Raw genomic sequence first — 18,965 nt, 5'->3', positions numbered from 1 at the left:
CAGCCAGCATGAGCGTCAGAGCCGTCAGCCAGCCATGAGCGTCCAGAGCCGTCAGCCAGCCATGAGCGTCCAGAGCCGTCAGCCAGCCATGAGCGTCCAGAGCCGTCAGCCAGCCCATGAGCGTCCAGAGCCGTCAGCCAGTCATGAGCTGCCCTCAGCCCAGAGCGGCCATTTATCCAGAACTGCCCTCAGTCCAGAGCTGTCTCTCTGTCCGGAGCTGCCCTTCAGTCCGGAGTTGCCCCTCTATCCTGAGCTACCTCTCTATCCTGACCTACCTCTCTGTCCTGTGCTATATCTCTGTCCTGAGCTACCTTATCTCGGTGCTGCCCTTGTCCCGGTGCTGCCCTTATATTAAGGTTACCATTAAAATTAAGTGGGTGTAAGATGAGGGTGGTCATTCTAAGGGGGAGACGTAAGCGGGTAGTGACTATGGTGGGGTGGGAACCACGCCCAGAGCCTGAGCCGCCACCGTGGATTGATGCCCACCCAGACCCTCCCCTAGACTTTTTGGTGGTGCGTCCGGAGTTCGCACCTTGAGGGGGGGGGTTATGTCACGTTCCTGACCTGTTTTCTATTGTTTTGTATGTGTTTAGTTGGTCAGGGCGTGAGTTGGGATGGGCAGTCTGTGTTTGTTCTATGTGGGAGTATGTTGGTTTAAGGGTGACCTGATATGGCTCTCAATTAGAGGCAGGTGGTTTTCATTTCCTCTGATTGAGAGCCATATTAAGGTAGGTGTTTTACACTGTTTGTTTTGTGGGTGGTTGTCTTCCGTGTCTGTGTCTGTGCACCACACGGGACTGTTTTCGGTTTGTTCGTTTTATGTAGTCTATTCCTGTTCGTGAGTTCTTTCGTGTCTTTATGTAAGTTCCATGTTCAGGTTTTCGTCTACGTCGTTTTCTTATTTTGTAAGTTATTCAAGTGTTCTTCGTGTTTCGTCTTTATTTAATAAATTCATTATGTCATCATACCTCGCTGCGTATTGGTCCACCGATCCTTCTCTCCTCTCCTCTCCTCGTCCGAGGAGGAGGAAGAGCTAGAGCACCGTTACAGAACCACCCACCAACAAAAGATCAAGCAGCGGTGTAAGGGAGGAAGGGACAGCGCAAGAAGGAGGAATGGACATGGGAGGATATTTTGGACGGTAAGGGTTGCTACATATGGGAGGAGATTCTGGTGGTAAGGATCGCCTCCCATGGGAACAGCTGGAGGCAGCTCGGAGAGCGGAGGAAACCGGAGAGAGGAACCGGCGTTATGAGGGGACGCGTCTAGCACGGAAGCCCGAAAAGCCCGTGAGTACTACCCAAAAATTTCTTGGGGGGGCTAAGAGGTAGTGGGCCAAGGGCAGGTAGGAGACCTGCGCCCACTTCCCAGGCTTACCGTGGAGAGCGGGAGTACGGGCAGACACCGTGTTACGCAGTAAGAGCGCACGGTGTCTCTTGTATGTGTGCATAGCCCGGTGCGGGTTATTCCACCTCCCCGCACTGGTAGGGCTAGATTGGGCATTGAGCCAGGTGCCATGAAGCCGGCTCAACGCGTCTGGTCTCCAGTGCGTCTCCTCGGGCCGGCTTACATGGCACCAGCCTTACGCATGTGTCCCCGGTTCGCCTACATAGCCCGGTGCGGGTTATTCCACCTCCCCGCACTGGTCGGGCGACGGGGAGTATTCAACCAGGTAAGGTTAGGCAGGCTCGGTGCTCAAGGGAGCCAGTACGCCTGCACGGTCCGGTATTTCCGGCGCTACCTCCCCCCCAGCCCAGTACCACCAGTGCCTATACCACGCACCAGGCCTATAGTGCGCTTCGAGAGGTCAGTGTGCCCTGTCCCTGCTCCCCGCACTAGGCTTGAAGTGCGTGTTCTCAGTCCGGTGCCTCCAGTTCCGGCACCACGTACCAGGCCTACAGTGCGTCTCAGCCGGACAGAGTCTGCCGTCTGCCCAACGGCGTCTGAACTGTCCGTCTGCCAAGCGCCGCATGAACTGCCCGTCTGTATTGAGCCTTCAAAGCCGCCTGTCTGCCATGAGCCTGCAAAGCCGCCCGTCCTGCCATGAGCCTACAGAGCCTTCCGCCAGACAGGAGGCCGCTAGAGCCTTCCGCCAGACAGGAGCCGCTAGAGCCTTCCGCCAGACAGGAAGCAGCCAAAGCCTTCCGCCAGACAGGATCAGCCAGAGCCATCCGTCTCCGCAGCGCCATCTGAGCCATCCGTCTCCTCAGCGCCGTCTGAGCCATCCGTCTCCCCAGCGCCGTCTGAGCCATCCGTCTCCCCAGCGCCGTCTGAGCCATCCGTCTCCCAGCGCCGTCTGAGCCATCCGTCCCCAGCGCGTCTGAGCCATCCGTCTGTCCGCGAGCCATTAGAGCGCCCCGTCTGTCCCGAGCGCGTCAGAGCCGTTAGTCAGTCAGGAGCCGCTAGAGCCATTCGTCGTCAGTTCCAGAGCCGCCACCACGACGCAGCCGCCAACCAGACAGGATCTGCCAGAGCCGCCACCAGACAGGACTGCCAGAGCCGCCAACCAGACAGGATCTGCCAGAGCCGCCAACCAGACAGGATCTGCCAGAGCAGCCAACCAGACAGGATCTGCCAGAGCCGTCAGCGAGCCATGAGCGTCCCAGAGCCGTCAGCCAGCCATGAGCGTCCAGAAGCGTCAGCCAGCCATGAGCGTCCAGAGCCGTCAGCCAGCCATGAGCGTCCAGAGCCGTCAGCCAGCCATGAGCGTCCAGAGCCGTCAGCCAGCCATGAGCGTCCAGAGCCGTCAGCCGCCATGAGCGCCAGAGCCGTCAGCCAGTCATGAGCTGCCCTTCAGCCCAGAGCGGCCATTTATCCAGAACTGCCTCAGTCCAGAGCTGTCTCTCTGTCCGGAGCTTGCCTTCAGTCCGGAGTTGCCCTCTATCCTGAGCTACCTCTCTATCCTGACCTACCTCTCTGTCCTGTGCTATATCTCTGTCCTGAGCTACCTTATCTCGTGCTGCGCCCTTGTCCCGGTGCTGCCCCTTATATTAAGGTTACCATTAAAATTAAGTGGGTGTAAGATGAGGGTGGTCATTCTAAGGGGGAAGACGTAAGCGGGTAGTGACTATGGTGGGGTGGGAACCACGCCCAGAGCCTGACCGCCACCGTGGATTGATGCCCCCCAGACCTCCCCTAGACTTTTTGGTGGTGCGTCCGGAGTTCGCACCTTGAGGGGGGGGGGTTATGTCACGTTCCTGACCTGTTTTCTATTGTTTTGTATGTGTTTAGTTGGTCAGGGCGTGAGTTGGGATGGGCAGTCTGTGTTTTGTTCTATGTGGGAGTATGTTGGTTTAAGGTTGACCTGATATGGCTCTCAATTAGAGGCAGGTGGTTTTCATTTCCTCTGATTGAGAGCCATATTAAGGTAGGTGTTTTCACACTGTTTGTTTTGTGGTGGTTGTCTTCCGTGTCTGTGTCTGTGCACCACACGGGACTGTTTTCGTTTGTTCGTTTTATGTAGTCTATTCCTGTTCGTGAGTTCTTTCGTGTCTTTATGTAAGTTCCATGTTCAGGTTTCGTCTACGTCGTTTTCTTATTTTGTAAGTTATTCAAGTGTTCTTCGTGTTTCGTCTTTATTTAATAAATTCATTATGTCATCATACCTCGCTGCGTATTGGTCCACCGATCCTTCTCTCCTCTCCTCGTCCGAGGAGGAAGAGCTAGAGCACCGTTACAGCGTGATTGATAGTTCATCAAGTTCATCAGTCTATGTGATGTGTGGCGTGCCACCCTTTATCAGGAGTATTGATATGTTTCATGATAAATTAACTTGTAAACGTGGCCAATTTTATAGGACCAGGTACATCGACTACTCCTACTCCTAAGACTACTACTCCACAGTAGATGAAGGCCAATGCTGTGTTTTAGTATACAAAAGTATACAGAGTATACAAAACATTAAGAACACCTGCTTTTTCATGACAGACTGACCAGGTGAAAGCTATGATCCCTTATTGATGTCACTTGTTAAATCCACTTCAATCAACGTAGATTGATTTTTAAGCCTTGAGACAATTGAGACATGGATTGTGTATGTGTGTCATTCAGAGGGTAAATGGGCAAGACAAAAGATTTAAGTGCCTTTGAACGGGATGTGGTAGTAGGTGCCAAGCGCACCGGTTTGTGTCAAGAATTGCAATGCTGCTGGGCTTTTCATGCTCAACAGTTTCCCGTGTGTATCAAGAATGTTCCACCACCCAAAGGACATCCCGCCAACAAGACAAAACTGTGGGAAGTATTGGGTCAACATGGGCCAGCTGCCCTGTGGAACACTTTCTACACCTTGTAGAGTCCATGCCCACACGAATTGAGGCTGTTCTGAGGGAAGGGGGGGGGGGGGGGTGTATCTCAATATTAGGAAGGTGATCCTAATGTTAGGTATACTCAGTGTATAATGCTAACGACTTTAAGAGATGCCTGATATATAGCTCCCTCTGTTTGTCCTATTTACCAGGTTGTATACAGTAATGGTACTGTTATTATAGTAGTGGATTTTACATTTCAAAAAGCACAGATTCAACTCAGCCTGTTATGGTGTACGGAGAGGACTGTTTAATAATTTACTTTTAAATAACCTCTAGGTTTTCCCCCGCTTTTCCCCACTGGGACTGGGCTAAAATGAGGGCATGAGTCATTTTACAGGACTTTACAGTGACTTGTTATTTTGCTATGTCTGTGTTATGGGAGGAGTACTCTTTTCTTCTTCAGGCGTGTCTGTTTTTCAGCGACGGGGACTGGGAGACTGGTCAGGATCGAGGGAAAGATGAACAGAGCAAAGTACAGCGAGATCCTGCTCCAAGCGCTCAGGACCTCAGACTGGGTCGAAAGTTTCACCTTCCGACAGGACAACAACCCTAAGCACACAGCCAAGACAATGCAGGAGTGGCTTCGGGACAAGTCTCTGAATGTCCTTGAGTGGCCCAGCCAGAGTCTGGACTTGAACCTGATCGAACATCTCTGGAGAGACCTGAAAATAGCTGTGCAGCAACGCTCCCCATCCAACCTGACAGAGCTTGAGAGGATCTGTAGAGAAGAAAGGAGGAAACTCCCAAAATACAGGTGTGCCAAGCTTGTAGCGTCATACCCAAGAAGAATCAATGCTGTAATTGCTGCCAAAGGTGCTTCAACAAAGTACTGAGTAAAGGGTCTGAATACTTATGTGATATTTCTGTTTTTATTTGTAATAAATGAGCAAAAATGTGGTATTGGGTGTAGATTGATGAGGGGAAAAACAATTTAATACATTTTAGAATAAGGCTGTAACGTAACAAAATGTGTAAAAAGTCTAGGGGTCTGACTACTTTCCGAAGGCACTGTATATTTCAGGATGTTGTTTATCCCTGGAAATAATAATAATTAATGTAAGCATTACATTTTTTAAAACATAGCTTGTCCAAAAAAAGTGGTATTTTGGCACAACTTACCCCGGATATGGGGTAATTTGAGCCGCGGGACAGGATCTCATATTGAAGCTTATAGAGACCCCAACTGATGTATAGAACAACCTTAAAATGATCTACTTTGGTATAGATACAAGCATCATGTAACCTCTAACACAATACATTCATTTGACTTGGTGAAAATCTGGACCTAACTTGCTTATCACTTTTTCCATGTGGTTTCTTCCTTCACGGAATCCAAGAAAAGATGATCTCTTCCTAAATATTTGGTCAAATCATTTATTTTGTGTATGGTTTCCTAGAAACAAGGGTGTCTCAACGTACCCTTTTGTCTCAACTTACCCCACTCTCCCCTACAGGTCTGAAATCACATTAATATAAAAGTATATTCAGACCTAGAACTTAGTCTACAGCTACAAGCTCTACTTTAACTATATATTTACCATAGACTCCTGTCATTAAACTAGTCTGGCCTGTTTGAGCCTAGCTGATCAAACTCGACAGTAGAGAAGAGAGGAGCCAGGTCTGCTGTAGAGGTGTGTCTTACCCTGGCCCTGATCTCTCCCAGGAGGCAGCAGTATGGATCATAGGGCTCAGCTTAGACTCTGACTCACTCGCCACTGGGCACAGACGTCGATTCAACGTCTATTCCATGTTGGTTTAACAACGTTAATTCAACCAGTGTCTGCCCAGTGCGTCTGCTCTGTTGCGCTCTGGCCAGATGTGCTCTGCTATGCAGTGCAGTCGGCTTCTTCCTCTCCTCTCCTCTCTTTTTTTCTCTGTCCTCAGTATGACAGAGGAAAAAGTATTTTGTGGCACACGCCAGGGGACCAAGGCTCTCCCAGTACAGCCAGGCCTTCGAGCCCGAACAGCCCTAGCAAAGCCTCAACACAGCCCAAGCAAAGAGCCTCTTAAAGTAGAGTCACTCAGAGGTCATTGCATCCTAGCCTTTCCCTGCACTTCCTGTTGTTTCGGCCCCCTCAGAGAGACAGGCGGTCTGGCAGGCTGTGTTTATTCGGTCCGCCGCGTGTTTATCGGCTAGCTAAGAGGACCCTGGGGCCTGTCTGTCTCCCCACTGGGTGCTTCATTAAAGTAGCCTAAACCGGACCTGCTAAAGAGCTTCTAGCTCATTCCAGTGGAACTCCAGACCAGACACATACCTTTCTGCAATGTTAATGCATCATCTCATTGGCAGGACGTGTGCTACTCATGACCGCCATCAGGGGGCTCTGTTGGACGTTAAAACTTGAGCCAGCGGTTCTGTACTGTACAGTATGTGTTGCTTATAGACATACACCTGTTCCCAACTGTACAACAGGGACCCACGGCCAGTATCTGTACAGAAATCTCTATCTACGTTATGTGTGATTACCTATGGCTTTAAATCAATCCAGGCCTTATGTATATAAGATACTCCTCGGGGTATTGATTTACTGATTTACACACACATAGGAAAGGAACAGTGTTTCAGTGAAGCTAGCTTATCTTCAGGCACCTACCTGTCTGTGTGTTATTCTCACCAGCAGAGTCAGTCAGGCTGACCTTTCATGGGAAACAAACCCTGTTTTCCACTTTCATTCCCTTCTCTCCTACCTCCTGCACTCTCCCCAAATCTCCTGTGGAATCCCAGACATGCATGCACTGAACTGGAGGTCTAATCTCCCTTGGGAAGCTGAAACACTTTCGCCGAACTCAACAAACTTAGTGACTAGTGTACTCTAAACTAGTACACGTCTAAGTGTTGGCCCATTGTTATACAATTTGAGTATTTATTAATCTATGACTGAACTGAACACCCCCTTTAACAGTGACCTCATGCCTGAGGGATTTATATTTTCAGTCAAACACTTCAGACCTGGTATGAGTCCGTCTATAAATGCACTCACTACTTTTTGACTCTCTTTTTGAGTGTTACAAAGGCTTTGGCTAAAATAGAAATGTTGCCTATTGGGTTTTCTCTCTGAATTTGACTTCACTTATAGAGGTTTTGTAGTGTCATATGAGTTACAATTTCAATTTTTTAATTCCTTCTCATCTCTGTCCTTGTCATGGTTATGACATGGTTACTTATGAGTCATTCTAGTATTGTCTTGACACGTTTACACAGTGGTGTAATAAGTACCCAATTGTCATACTTGAGTAAAAGTAAAGATACCTTAATAGAAAATGACTCAAGTAAAAGTGAAAGTCACCCAGTAAAATACTACTTCAGCAAAAGTCTAAAAGTAGTTGGTTTTAAATATACTTAAGTATCAAAAGTAAAAGTATAAATCATTTCAAATTCCTTATATTAAGCAAACCATAAGGCATGATTTTCTTATTTTTCTAATTTACAGATAGCCAGGGGCACACTCCAACACAGACAATTTACAAATTAAGCATTTGTGTTTAGTGATTCCGCCAGATCAGAGGCAGTAGAGGTGATCAATGACGTTCTCTTGATAAGTACGTGAATTGGACCATTTTCATGTCCTGCTTTTCATTCAAAATACAATGAGTACTTTTGGGTGTCAGGGAAAATGTATGGAGTAAAAAGTACATAATTTTCTATAGGAATGTAGTGAAGTAAAAGTTGTCCAAAATATAAATAGTAAAGTAAAGTACAGATACCCCAAAAAACTACTTAGTAGTACTTTTACTTAAGTACCTTACACCACTGCTGGGCCTGTATCACTAGGATGTAGGTCACATCCTATATGACTGTAGCACTATAGGGGTCTTTCCTGAATCTCAGCCATATGAATGGAGTAGACTGAGACCACCTATTTAAGCTACCAGAGTGTATCAGAGAGGGTGGTCATCCCTGCAGTGCAGTGTGACATGCAACCGGTTGACATGCTAACAGACGTTAGTGTATTTAAAAACCTGCATGCTTAGCCTAGCTCCCCCAGCCACCACATGACACTACGGGAGCTGTGTTTGTGTGTGTGTGCGCGTGCGTGCGTGTTTATTCTGCTGTTGACTGTGACAGGCGTGAGTCACTCTGACTTCCCATTGTTAACTGTTTGCTGATGTAAATGCAGGATCTGTGGGGCATTTTCTGTTGCTGCCCCCAGCACAATGCACAATGGCAGACAGATGCTGACACCACCACAAAATGTATTTATTTAGCAAAAGCGACATTGGGCCTCTGACATGTGTTTGTGCCCCACAACAACAGAAATGGTGGGAAGAGAGAATGAAAGAAAGGGAGGGTGGGTGCACAAAAAACAAATAGTCTGTAGAATAGTCTAGTATGATTGGCTGAGTTTGACCCTGATACCCTTGACACAGGTTTCCATGGAGACATACTTCTGAATCTACTTCACTAGATCTGCAACACTCAGACATATGCAAATTGGTTGTGTTATTGCATCAGAAAAAATCCTATAAAACCATGGGGCACAAAGACTGTGAGGGGCCAGCCTGGACACCCAACCCCTCCCTTTACCCCCTCGGTCAACTGGTGCCAAGACAGATACAGTGTCATCTTGCCAATCTGGAGACCCTGGTTCACCCCCCCACCCCCCCCCACCCCCCTAAATAAACAAACCAGACACCATCAACTAAGCTTTGGCCGAAGGATGTCTCTGTCTGTGTGCTTGTGGGTTCTATTTTTGTGCAATGTAACACTTGAACAATCAGCGTGGAACAGTAACCACTGGTTCTAATGGAGATGAAAAGAGGCTTGTGACAGCAGTTTGGAGAGAGAGGGGAAGCATGAGGCGAAAGAGGGGGGACATATGGGCGTTACGTAGGGGGTGTTAATGATAGGATTGCCTGGCTGATGCCTGGAATAATAAGGAACGTCAAGGTCGGACATAGAGAGAGAGCGGGAGAGTTCCCTTCTGCAAAATAAATTATTCAGCTCCTCTTTTGTCTCCCACTCCTCTTCTCAGCACTTTGTTGGAATGGCCCTGACAGGTCTATTCTAGCTCTGCCTCTGTCTTTGGAGTGGGTTGTGTTGCCTGCTTGCCTACGTCGCCTTCACACGGCTTCAGACAAAATGCCCCGTTAATTAGACTGCCAAATTACAGCCCTGACGCTTCCTTGCAGGTGACTGTGGGAAATGCATGTTCTTCAAGTGCTCTTCTATTCCAAGGACCAGGAGAAGAAACAGCAGCTACAGGGAAGGGGTTTTGTTGTTAAGATGCATCTCTTGAGATGTGGTCTTAGATAAGCTGATGAAATGGGGTAAATTACTCATGTGAATAATCAGTTAATATGAGTAGGGACTGGATTTTCTTTCTGCCCATGTGACATGACCAGGAATAACTGGGCTATAGTTATATAATTATACTGTGTGTATATATAAGATGGAGAAAAATCTAACTTCCTCCCTACACAGTTGAAGTCGGAAGTTTACATACACTTAGGTTGGAGTCATTAAAACTCGTTTTTCAACCACTCCACAAATGTATTGTTAACAAATGATCGTTTTGGCAAGTCGGTTAGGACATCTACTTTGTGCATGACACAAGTAATTTTTACAACAATTGTTTACAGACAGATTATTTAACTTATAATTCAACTGTATCACAATTCCAGTGGGTCAGAAGTTTACATACACTAAGTTGCCTGTGCCTTTAAACAGCTTGGAAATTCCATAAAAGGATGTCATGGCTTTAGAAGCTTCTGATAGGCTAATTGACATCATTTGAGTCAATTGGAGGTGTACCTGTGGATGTTTTTCAAGGCCTACCTTCAAACTCACTTTTTGCTTAACATCATGGGAAAATCAAATTAAATCAGCCAAGATGTCAGAAAAAAAATGTAGACCTCCACAAGTCTGTTCATCCTTGGGAGCAATTTCCAAATGCCTGAAGGTACCACGTTCATCTGTACAAACAATAGTACGCAAGTGTAAACACCATGGGACCACACAGCTGTCATACCGCTCAGGAGGAGACGCGTTCTGTCTCCTAGAGATGAACGTACTTTGGTATGAAAAGTGCAAATCAATCTCAACAACAGCCAAGGACCTTGTGAAGATGCTGGAGGAAACAGGTACAAAAGTATCTATATCCACAGTAAACGAGTCCAATATCGACATAACCTGAAAGGCCGCTCAGCAAGGAACAAGCCACTGCTCCAAAACCGTCATAAAAAAGCCAGGCTACGGTTTGCAAATGCACATGGGGACAAAGATCCTACTTTTTGGAGAAATGTCCTCTGGTCTGATGAAACAAAAATAGAACTGTTTGGCCATAATGACCATTGTTATGTTTGGAGGAAAAAGGGGACGCTTGCAAGCGAAGAACACCATCCCACCATGAAGCACGGGGGTGACAGCATCATGTTGTGGGGGTGCTTTGCTGCAGGAGGGTTTCTGGTGCACTTCACAAAATAGATGGCATCATGAGGCAGGAAAATTATGTGGATATGTTGAAGCAACATCTCAAGACATCAGTCAGGAAGTTAAAGCTTGGTCGTAAATGGGTCTTCCAAATGGACAATGACCCCAAGAATACTTCCAAAGTTGTGGCAAAATGGCTTAAGGACAACAAAGTCAAGGTATTGGAGTGGCCATCACAAAGCCCTGACCTCAATCCTAAAGAACATTAGTGGGCAGAACTGAAAAAGTGTGTGCGAGCAAGAAGGCCTACAAACCTGACTCAGTTACACCAGTTCTCTCAGGAGGAATGTGCCAAAATTCACCCAACTTATTGTGGGAAGCTTGTGGAAGGCTACCTTCAATTGTTTGACCTAAGTTAAAAAGTTTAAAGGCAATGCTACCAAATACTAATTGAGTGTATGTAAACTTCTGACCCACTGGGAATGTGATGAAAGAAATAAAAGCTGAAATAAATCATTCTCTCCATTATTATTCTCACATTTCACATTCTTAAAATAAAGTGGTGATCCTAACTGACCTAAGACAGGGAATTGTTACTAGGATTAAATGTCAGGAATTGTGAAACACTGAGTTTAAATGTATTTGACTAAGGTGTATGTAAACTTCAGACTTCAACTGTACATAAGAGTGTCTAGTTTGAGAAACAGATGCCTCACAAGTCCTCAACTGGCAGCTTCATTAAATAGTACCCACAAAACACCAGTCTCAACGTCAACAGTGAAGAGGCGACTCCGGGATGCTGGCCTTTTAGGCAGAGTTCCTCTGTCCAGTGTCTGTGTTCTTTTGCTAATTTGAATCTTTTCTGTTTATTGGCCAGTCTGAGATAATGCTTTTTCTTTGCAAGTCCATATTATGGCAAGAACAGCTCAAATAAGCAAAGAGAAACGACAGTCCATCATTACTTTAAGACATGAAGGTCAGTCAGTACGGAACATTTCAAGAACTTTTAACATTTCTTCAAGTACAGTCGCAAAAACCATCAAGCACTCATGAGGAATGCCACAGGAAAGGAGAGTTACCTCTGCTGCAGAAGATAGGTTCATTTGAGTCACCAGCCTCAGAAATTGCAGCCCAAATAAATGTTTCACAGAGTTCAAGTAACACACATCTCAACATCAACTGTTCAGAGAAGACTGCTTGAGTCAGGCCTTCATGGTCGAATTGCTGCAAAAAAAACACTACTAAAGGACACCAATAAGAAGAAGAGACTTGCTTGGGCCAAGAAACCCGATCAATGGACATTAGACCGGTGAAAATCTGTCCTTTGGTCTGATGAGTCCAAATTTGTGATAGAGAGTGATTAAGTGCTGCATCAGATGACCATCAGATGACATGGCCTCCACAATCACCCGACCTCAACCCAATTGAGATGGTTTGGGATGAGTTGGACCGCAGAGTGAAGGAAAAGCAGCCAACAAGTGCTCAGTATATGTAGGAACTCCTTCAAGACTCTTGGAAAAGCATTCCAGGTGAAGCTGGTTGACAGAATGCCAAGAGTGTGCAAAGCTGTCATCAAGCAAATGGTGCCTATTTTGAAAAATCTAAAATATATTTTGATTTGTTTAACACTTTTTTGGTTACTACATGATTCCATATGTGTTATTTCATAGTTTTGATGTCTTCACTAGTATTCTATAATGTAGAATATTTTTGTTGTTGTTGAAAAACCCTTGAATGAGTAGGTGTGTCCAAACTTTCAACTGGTACTGTACATTTGATTGATTGATTGATTGAACTGACAAAATAACTTTATCAGGAGTAAGAGGTAGGATGAGACACCTAATTTGTTGTTGACTCATGTTCTTATACTTCCCCTTTATTGGGACATCATCAGCCACCTTGCCTACAGTACATGTTTGTCACTTGATGCCAGTACAAGCAGGTACGACAGCTTTTTGACACGTTGTCTAGCATTTTAATTTCCTTCTGCTTTGAAAATGTATTTGTAGCTTGGCATTGCAAAGAGATGTCAGATCGTGAATTACGCCCACATTCAATCTTCAGGGCTGCCAGTATCAGACTGATCTGTTGTCTCTCTGTATGAGTAAACATCTGGAAACTAGCCTGGATAGTCACACACCTACTGAAAGCTATGTTCAATCACACTCAAAACACAATGTTAGCACTTTACAATGTTACTGCACAGCATCGCAACAATTATGATGCCAATGCTTTGATTTAATTGGGAGTCAGTTGTCTAGATGCCTTTGTCTTTGTGGCTGTTATGTTTTCCATGACATTGTCTGGTGATAACAAAAGCCTACTTAATAAAGTGGCGCTGAGGGATGGGAAGGTTGAGGCTACACACTCGTGAAACAGTGCATTAGCATGAAAAGCAGCGCTCGCTCAAGCACAACGTCCTTTCAAATAGGGCTGGACTGGCTGGCTGACACAGTGTGGAATGCACTAACCACAAGCAGAAGCCCGGTTTGCAGTGCAGGGGGGACGTGGGCCCCATTCTGGACATAAAAGGCTGGGATGGTACATTCCTCGCCGGCTGGACAATGCCAGAGAGGAATGACACTTTTTCAAGGGCAGGCAGCTCAGTTAATCTAGCTAGCAACCCCCCTGTACCTCACAGTTAAGGCCTAGCTGGGCAGGGCTTTGTGAAGCTGGGACAAGGAGGCTGCTGTGTGGGCATCCTTCGACAGCCAGTCTGTAGACCTCTGTCATTATGAGACTATAGCGCTGTATACAGTGCCTTCGGAAAGTATTCACACCCCTTGACTTTTTCCACATTTWGTTTTACGTTAGAGCCTTATTCTAAAATTGATTAAATATATACAAATCCTCAGCAATCTACACACAATACCCAATAATGACAAAGCGAAAACAGGTTTTTAGACATTTTTGCAAATGTATATTTTTAAAAACACATTCCTTATTTACGTAAGTATTCAGACCCTTTGCTATGCGACTCAAAATTGAGCTTAGGTGCATACCTGTTTCCATTGATCATACTTGAGATGTTTCTACAACTTGATTGGAGTCCACCTGTGGTATTTTCAATTGATTAGACATGATTTAGAAAGGCGCACACCTGTCTATATAAGATCCCACAGTTGACAGTGCATGTCAGAACAAAAACCAAGCCATGAGGTTAAAGGAATTGTCCGTAGAGCTTTGAGACAGGATTGTGTTGAGGCACAGATCAGGGGAAGGGTACCAACAAATATCTGCAGCATTGAAATCCCCAAGAACACAGTGGCCTCCATCATTCTTAAATGGAAGAAGTTTGGAACCACCAAGACTCTTCCTAGAGCTGGCCGCCCGGCCAAACTGAGCAATGGGGGAGAATGGCCTTGGTCAGAAAGGTGACCAAGAACTTGATGGTCACTCCAGAGCTCCAGAGTTCCTCTGTGGAGATGGGAGAACCTTCCAGAAGGACAACCATCTCTGCAGCACTCCACCAATCAGGCCTTTATGGTAGAGTGGCCAGACGGAAGGCACATGACAGCCCGCTTGGAGTTTGCCATAAGGCACCTAAAGACTCTCACACCATGAGAGTGGCCAGACGGAAGGCACATGACAGCCCGCTTGGAGTTTGCCATAAGGCACCTAAAGACTCTCACACCAAGATTCTCTGGTCTAATGAAACCAAGATTGAACTCTTGAATCCTGAATGCCAAGCGTCACATCTGGAGGAAACCTGGCACCATCCCTACAGTGAAGCATGGTGGTGGCAGAATCATGCTGTGGGGATGATTTTCAGCGGCAGGGACTGGGAGACTAGTTGGSAAAGATGAGCGGAGCAAAGTTCCGGGAGATCCTTTTATTTATTTGTATTAAAATTGTACTCCCTTTTTCTCCCCAATTTCGTCATTTCCAATTGGTAGTTACAGTTTTGTCCCATCGCTGCAACTCGGGAAAGGCGGCGGTCGAGAACTGTGCGTCCTCCGAAATACAACCCCGCCAAGCCGCACTGCTTCTTGACACAATGCACGCTTAACCCGGAAACCAGCCGCACCAATGTGTCGGAGGAAACAGGACTCCACAGGAGTCGCTAGAGCGTKATGGGACAAGGACATCACGGCCGGCCAAACCCTCCCCTAACCCGGATGACGCTGGGCCAATTGTGCGTCGCCTCATGGGTCTCCTGGTCACGACCGGCTGCGACACAGCCATGTACCGAACCAGAATCTGTAGTAACGCAGCTAGCACTGTGATGCAGTGCCTTAGACCGCTGCACCACTCGGGAAGCAGTACTGAGAAATCCTTGATGAAAACCTGCTCCAGAGCGCTCAGGACCTCAGACTGGGTTGAAAGTTCACCTTCCAACAGGACAATGACCCTAAGCACACAGCCAAGACAACGCAGGAGTGGCTTTGGGACAAGTCTCTGAATGTCCTTGAGTGGCCCAGCCAGAGCCCGGACTTGAACCTGATCGAACATCTCTGGAGGAACCTGATCGAACATCTCTGGAGGGACTTGAAAAACGCTGTGCAGCAATGCTCCCCATCCAACCTGACAGAGCTTGAGAGGATCTGCAGAGAAGAAAGGGAGAAACCCCCCAAATACAGGTGTGTCAAGCTTGTAGCGTCATACCCAAGAAGATTCAAGGTTGTAATCGCTGCCAAAGGTGTTTCAACAAAGTACTGAGTAAAGGGTCTGAATATTTATGTAAATATTGTGTTTAGATTGATGAGGGAAAAAAAACTATTTAATAAATTTTAGAACAAGTCTGTAACCCCCCTGAAAATAAGGGAGGGGTCATATAAATCACAGTGCTAAAATGTGATATTAGCTTTTCTTCTGGTCAAGTCAGTGGGCACTGGGTCCATAGTTATGACTGCTCTTTGATAGGCTCTGGGGCTTAATGAGGTGAGGCTTCCTCCATGCCAAGCCATCGCCACGGAAACTGCGTTCCGTGCCAGAGAAGCTCCTCAGGGAGGAGAGGCGGGCGGGCACTGTCTGCCCACAGCCCACCATCTCCATTTAATCAGCAGGGAGAAAGGAGCTCTTGAGAGAAGACACTTTCCCCAAGTCGTCCTGTGGGTCAGTGAGTAAGAGAGAGAGAGAGAGCTGCTTGACGCATTGCCTGCCTGTAAAACCACACTAATATCAAGCCCAGCTGTGAGGGAGGAGGGTTACGAGGAGCCAAGTGCCTGCAATTTTCCGAGGTTAGGGGAGCACTGTTCCCATTCAGAGCCCATTTGTTTGCTAACTTAAGGGAGGATACATAGTTTTACTGCTGTGGTGTGTTCAATCATTGAGTGGGTGGGAAAGGTTTTCGAATGAAGCCTGCAGTATGTTGAGTCATTATGGGAGAAACGGTGTGAGAAGAAAGTCTCACAAACTGCTTTATTTGGCTAATAAAACGTGTTGTACACCAAGGAGGTGGGGGTTACTAATTGTCTCTTTAGTGGGGCAGTGAACAACATTAAGCAATGCTGAGGGCCTATAATAAAACATTTACTGAATAGAAATTTCAAGGTGCACTGCACACATACAGTATCGAAACATCTGTTTGTCCTTATTATAACCCTTCACCATTACATAAAGAATTCATCACTCCTACTCTGTACTAGTGTTTCACCTTTTTAAGCCATGTTCCTTCCAAATGTCACTGTGTATGGTTGAGACCTGCACTACCTACCGTTCAACGCCTTGTCTGCTACAGTCAGGCCTCTTAGAACAACGGAATGGTCTTCAGATTAGTGTTTGGGGCTGTGACTCTCCCCACATCTTACCACTGTGTCCTCCTCACTGCATCCCTGGCTAATGGAACCAGGCAGCAGTGCTGCATCTGTTCTCTTAGGTTCGTCAGTTGAGAAGAAGCCACGGGAGAATTTTTAAAAGTCAAAGTCTCACCAATTTCAGAACATCCAATCTCTCAAAGTCCTTTCAGCTGTCCGACTAAGACTTTTTTGTCTTTCTTGATAACATAGCACACATTTAAGTAGACTATTTTTCATACTGTCATAATAGGTAATTGCCCTCTTTGCCTTGTCCAGTTGTTATTGTTTCCCATCCTACTTTATAATATCAAATTCATGGTACTAAACGGCTCACATTTAGCTACTGATCATTGCGAGCACTAATCCTATCCATTTGCAATTTGAGGAGAGTAAGAAGTGAAGGTCAGATAATGCTCCTCCTCCTTCTGTAAAGAATGTTAAATGTGTGGGTGGCACTGGCAGACACAGGTAAAAACGGCTTACTGCTAATGAGTCTCTTTGCGTTTCTGTTCTATGGCTTACAGATGGTAAGGGTAGCTCAGCAAGACAAAACAAAGATGTTCCACTTTGTTTCTCGTTTTGTATCCCATTCTACAGCTGTAGGTAACCCAACCCATCCGTCTGCTCCAAATGGAAATTCCAGCTAACACAGCCTATATTATCTGTCTTCATAATCCTGTATGACAGCCCACATGAAAACATATTACAGTTTACTATATAATACTACAGTATTTACTATAGAATTCAATAGTAAACTGTAGTATACTGTAGAATACTATACTACACACTGTAGTATCCCTCGATCATGTGTAGTACTTATTATAGAATTTTGTAGTATACTGTAGAATACTATAGTAAATACTACAGTGATGTCTGCAAAAACACTACAGTCAGCAAAATCCCTCCACTTTTTTTTAACAATAGTAAATACTACAGTATTTAATTTATATATACCCTTCCCATTCCCCTCCCCCATATCTCAACTGGTGTCACCCATAACTGTGAAAATTAGATGCCAAGTATAGACCATATATTGTGTTCCCTACAGGCTATAGAAAAGAGCAGAAGTTCTGAGCTATCCATTCAGACCCCAGTCCTACCTACAGGTTATGTCAAATTTGCTCTTTATTATTTCTCCAGTAGGTTTCCTGAAGGAGAAAGCCTCCGCTTCTATGTCAAAGATAATAAAGCAAAAACACTATAGTAAATACGACAGTAATGTTTGCAAAAACTATACTACAGTATTGTACAGGCTGCAAAAACACTACAGTAAATACTACAATCTGCAAAAACACTACATTAATTACTATAGTATACTACAATAAATACTACAGTATTTTTTTCATATGGGAGTAATCATGAGTGATGTAATTGTGTGTGTGTGTGTGTGTGTGTGTGTGTGTGTGTGTGTGTGTGTGTGTGTGTGTGTGTGTGTGTGTGTGTGTGTGTGTGTGTGTGTGTGTGTGTGTGTGTGTGTGTGTGTGTGTGTGCCTGTGTGTGTGCCTGTGTGTACTTCATTCTCCCTATGACCTCTCCTTGTGAGTTATGCTTTCACATGGTTGTTTCATCTTATTTTATCCAATCTAATGAATTCCATTCTTCCTCTCCCATGACAGACTGATGTTTAGTACACTGACCAGGAACAGAGACATTGTTCTCAGCCTTAATCAGCTAGCTAGCTACTTTAAAACAAACAGTAGTACAGTAGTCATTACTGTAGTTTTATGTTTCTGCTCACAAAAACACAGACTACTGCGGAGAGCCAAATTTTCCATGAATGAATTCTCTGTTGAAGCTCATTTGTAAAGCTCTCGTAACAAATTGCTCGGGGGTTATATTCATATGATGTCACCATAGAAATGAAGATGAGAGCGTAGCCTCAGTCTGCTATTCTGAAGGACATATGCAAGAGCTGGCTGTATGAATGACTGTCCTTAAGGCCTTCAAGGGGATTTTTATCTAAATGTTATAAAGCTTTGTTTTTGTACCAGCAGTAATTTAACTGAGATGTCCTGGTTGTGTCAAAGAGAAGCTGCAAAACGCTCTCACAGAAGAAAGGCAAAATTGATTTAGAAAATGAATAACCAAATAATCAATTTTACTAATTACTTTACCATTTTAGATTAAAATGTAATCTGTCATATTCAAATGATTTAATATCGAACAATAGTACTATATAATGCTGTATATCTGTCTACACAATGGAACGGGAACGGAACTGTAGAGCAAGATGGCCTCTCATTGGTTGCCTCCCCTACTGGACCAATAAGAGGAATAAGACAGGAGGGCCATTGCTCTGTGAACCAGGCACACTACCCATGATGCCCTCATCAATATGCACGGTCTAGTCTACTGTATCTTTATTAGCAGCTTGGCAGGGCTCCACCACAGATTCCTTTTTGTGCTCCTTGATTGATGTCCTATTGTCCAGTGTGGTGCCAAGGAGACAATTCATCTATATGTGGCAGTTGTGGAGGCAGCACCTTCCTGTGGGCTCAAAGCCTTCTATTATGGCAAGGCTGACTTACTGTAACTTTAAACTGGCTTTGA

The sequence above is a fragment of the Salvelinus sp. IW2-2015 genome, linkage group LG28, assembly GCF_002910315.2.
Source record: "Salvelinus sp. IW2-2015 linkage group LG28, ASM291031v2, whole genome shotgun sequence".
NCBI lineage: Eukaryota > Metazoa > Chordata > Actinopteri > Salmoniformes > Salmonidae > Salvelinus > Salvelinus sp. IW2-2015.
The sequence above is the reverse complement of the archived record's forward strand: the minus strand, read 5'-3'. Positions refer to the sequence as shown.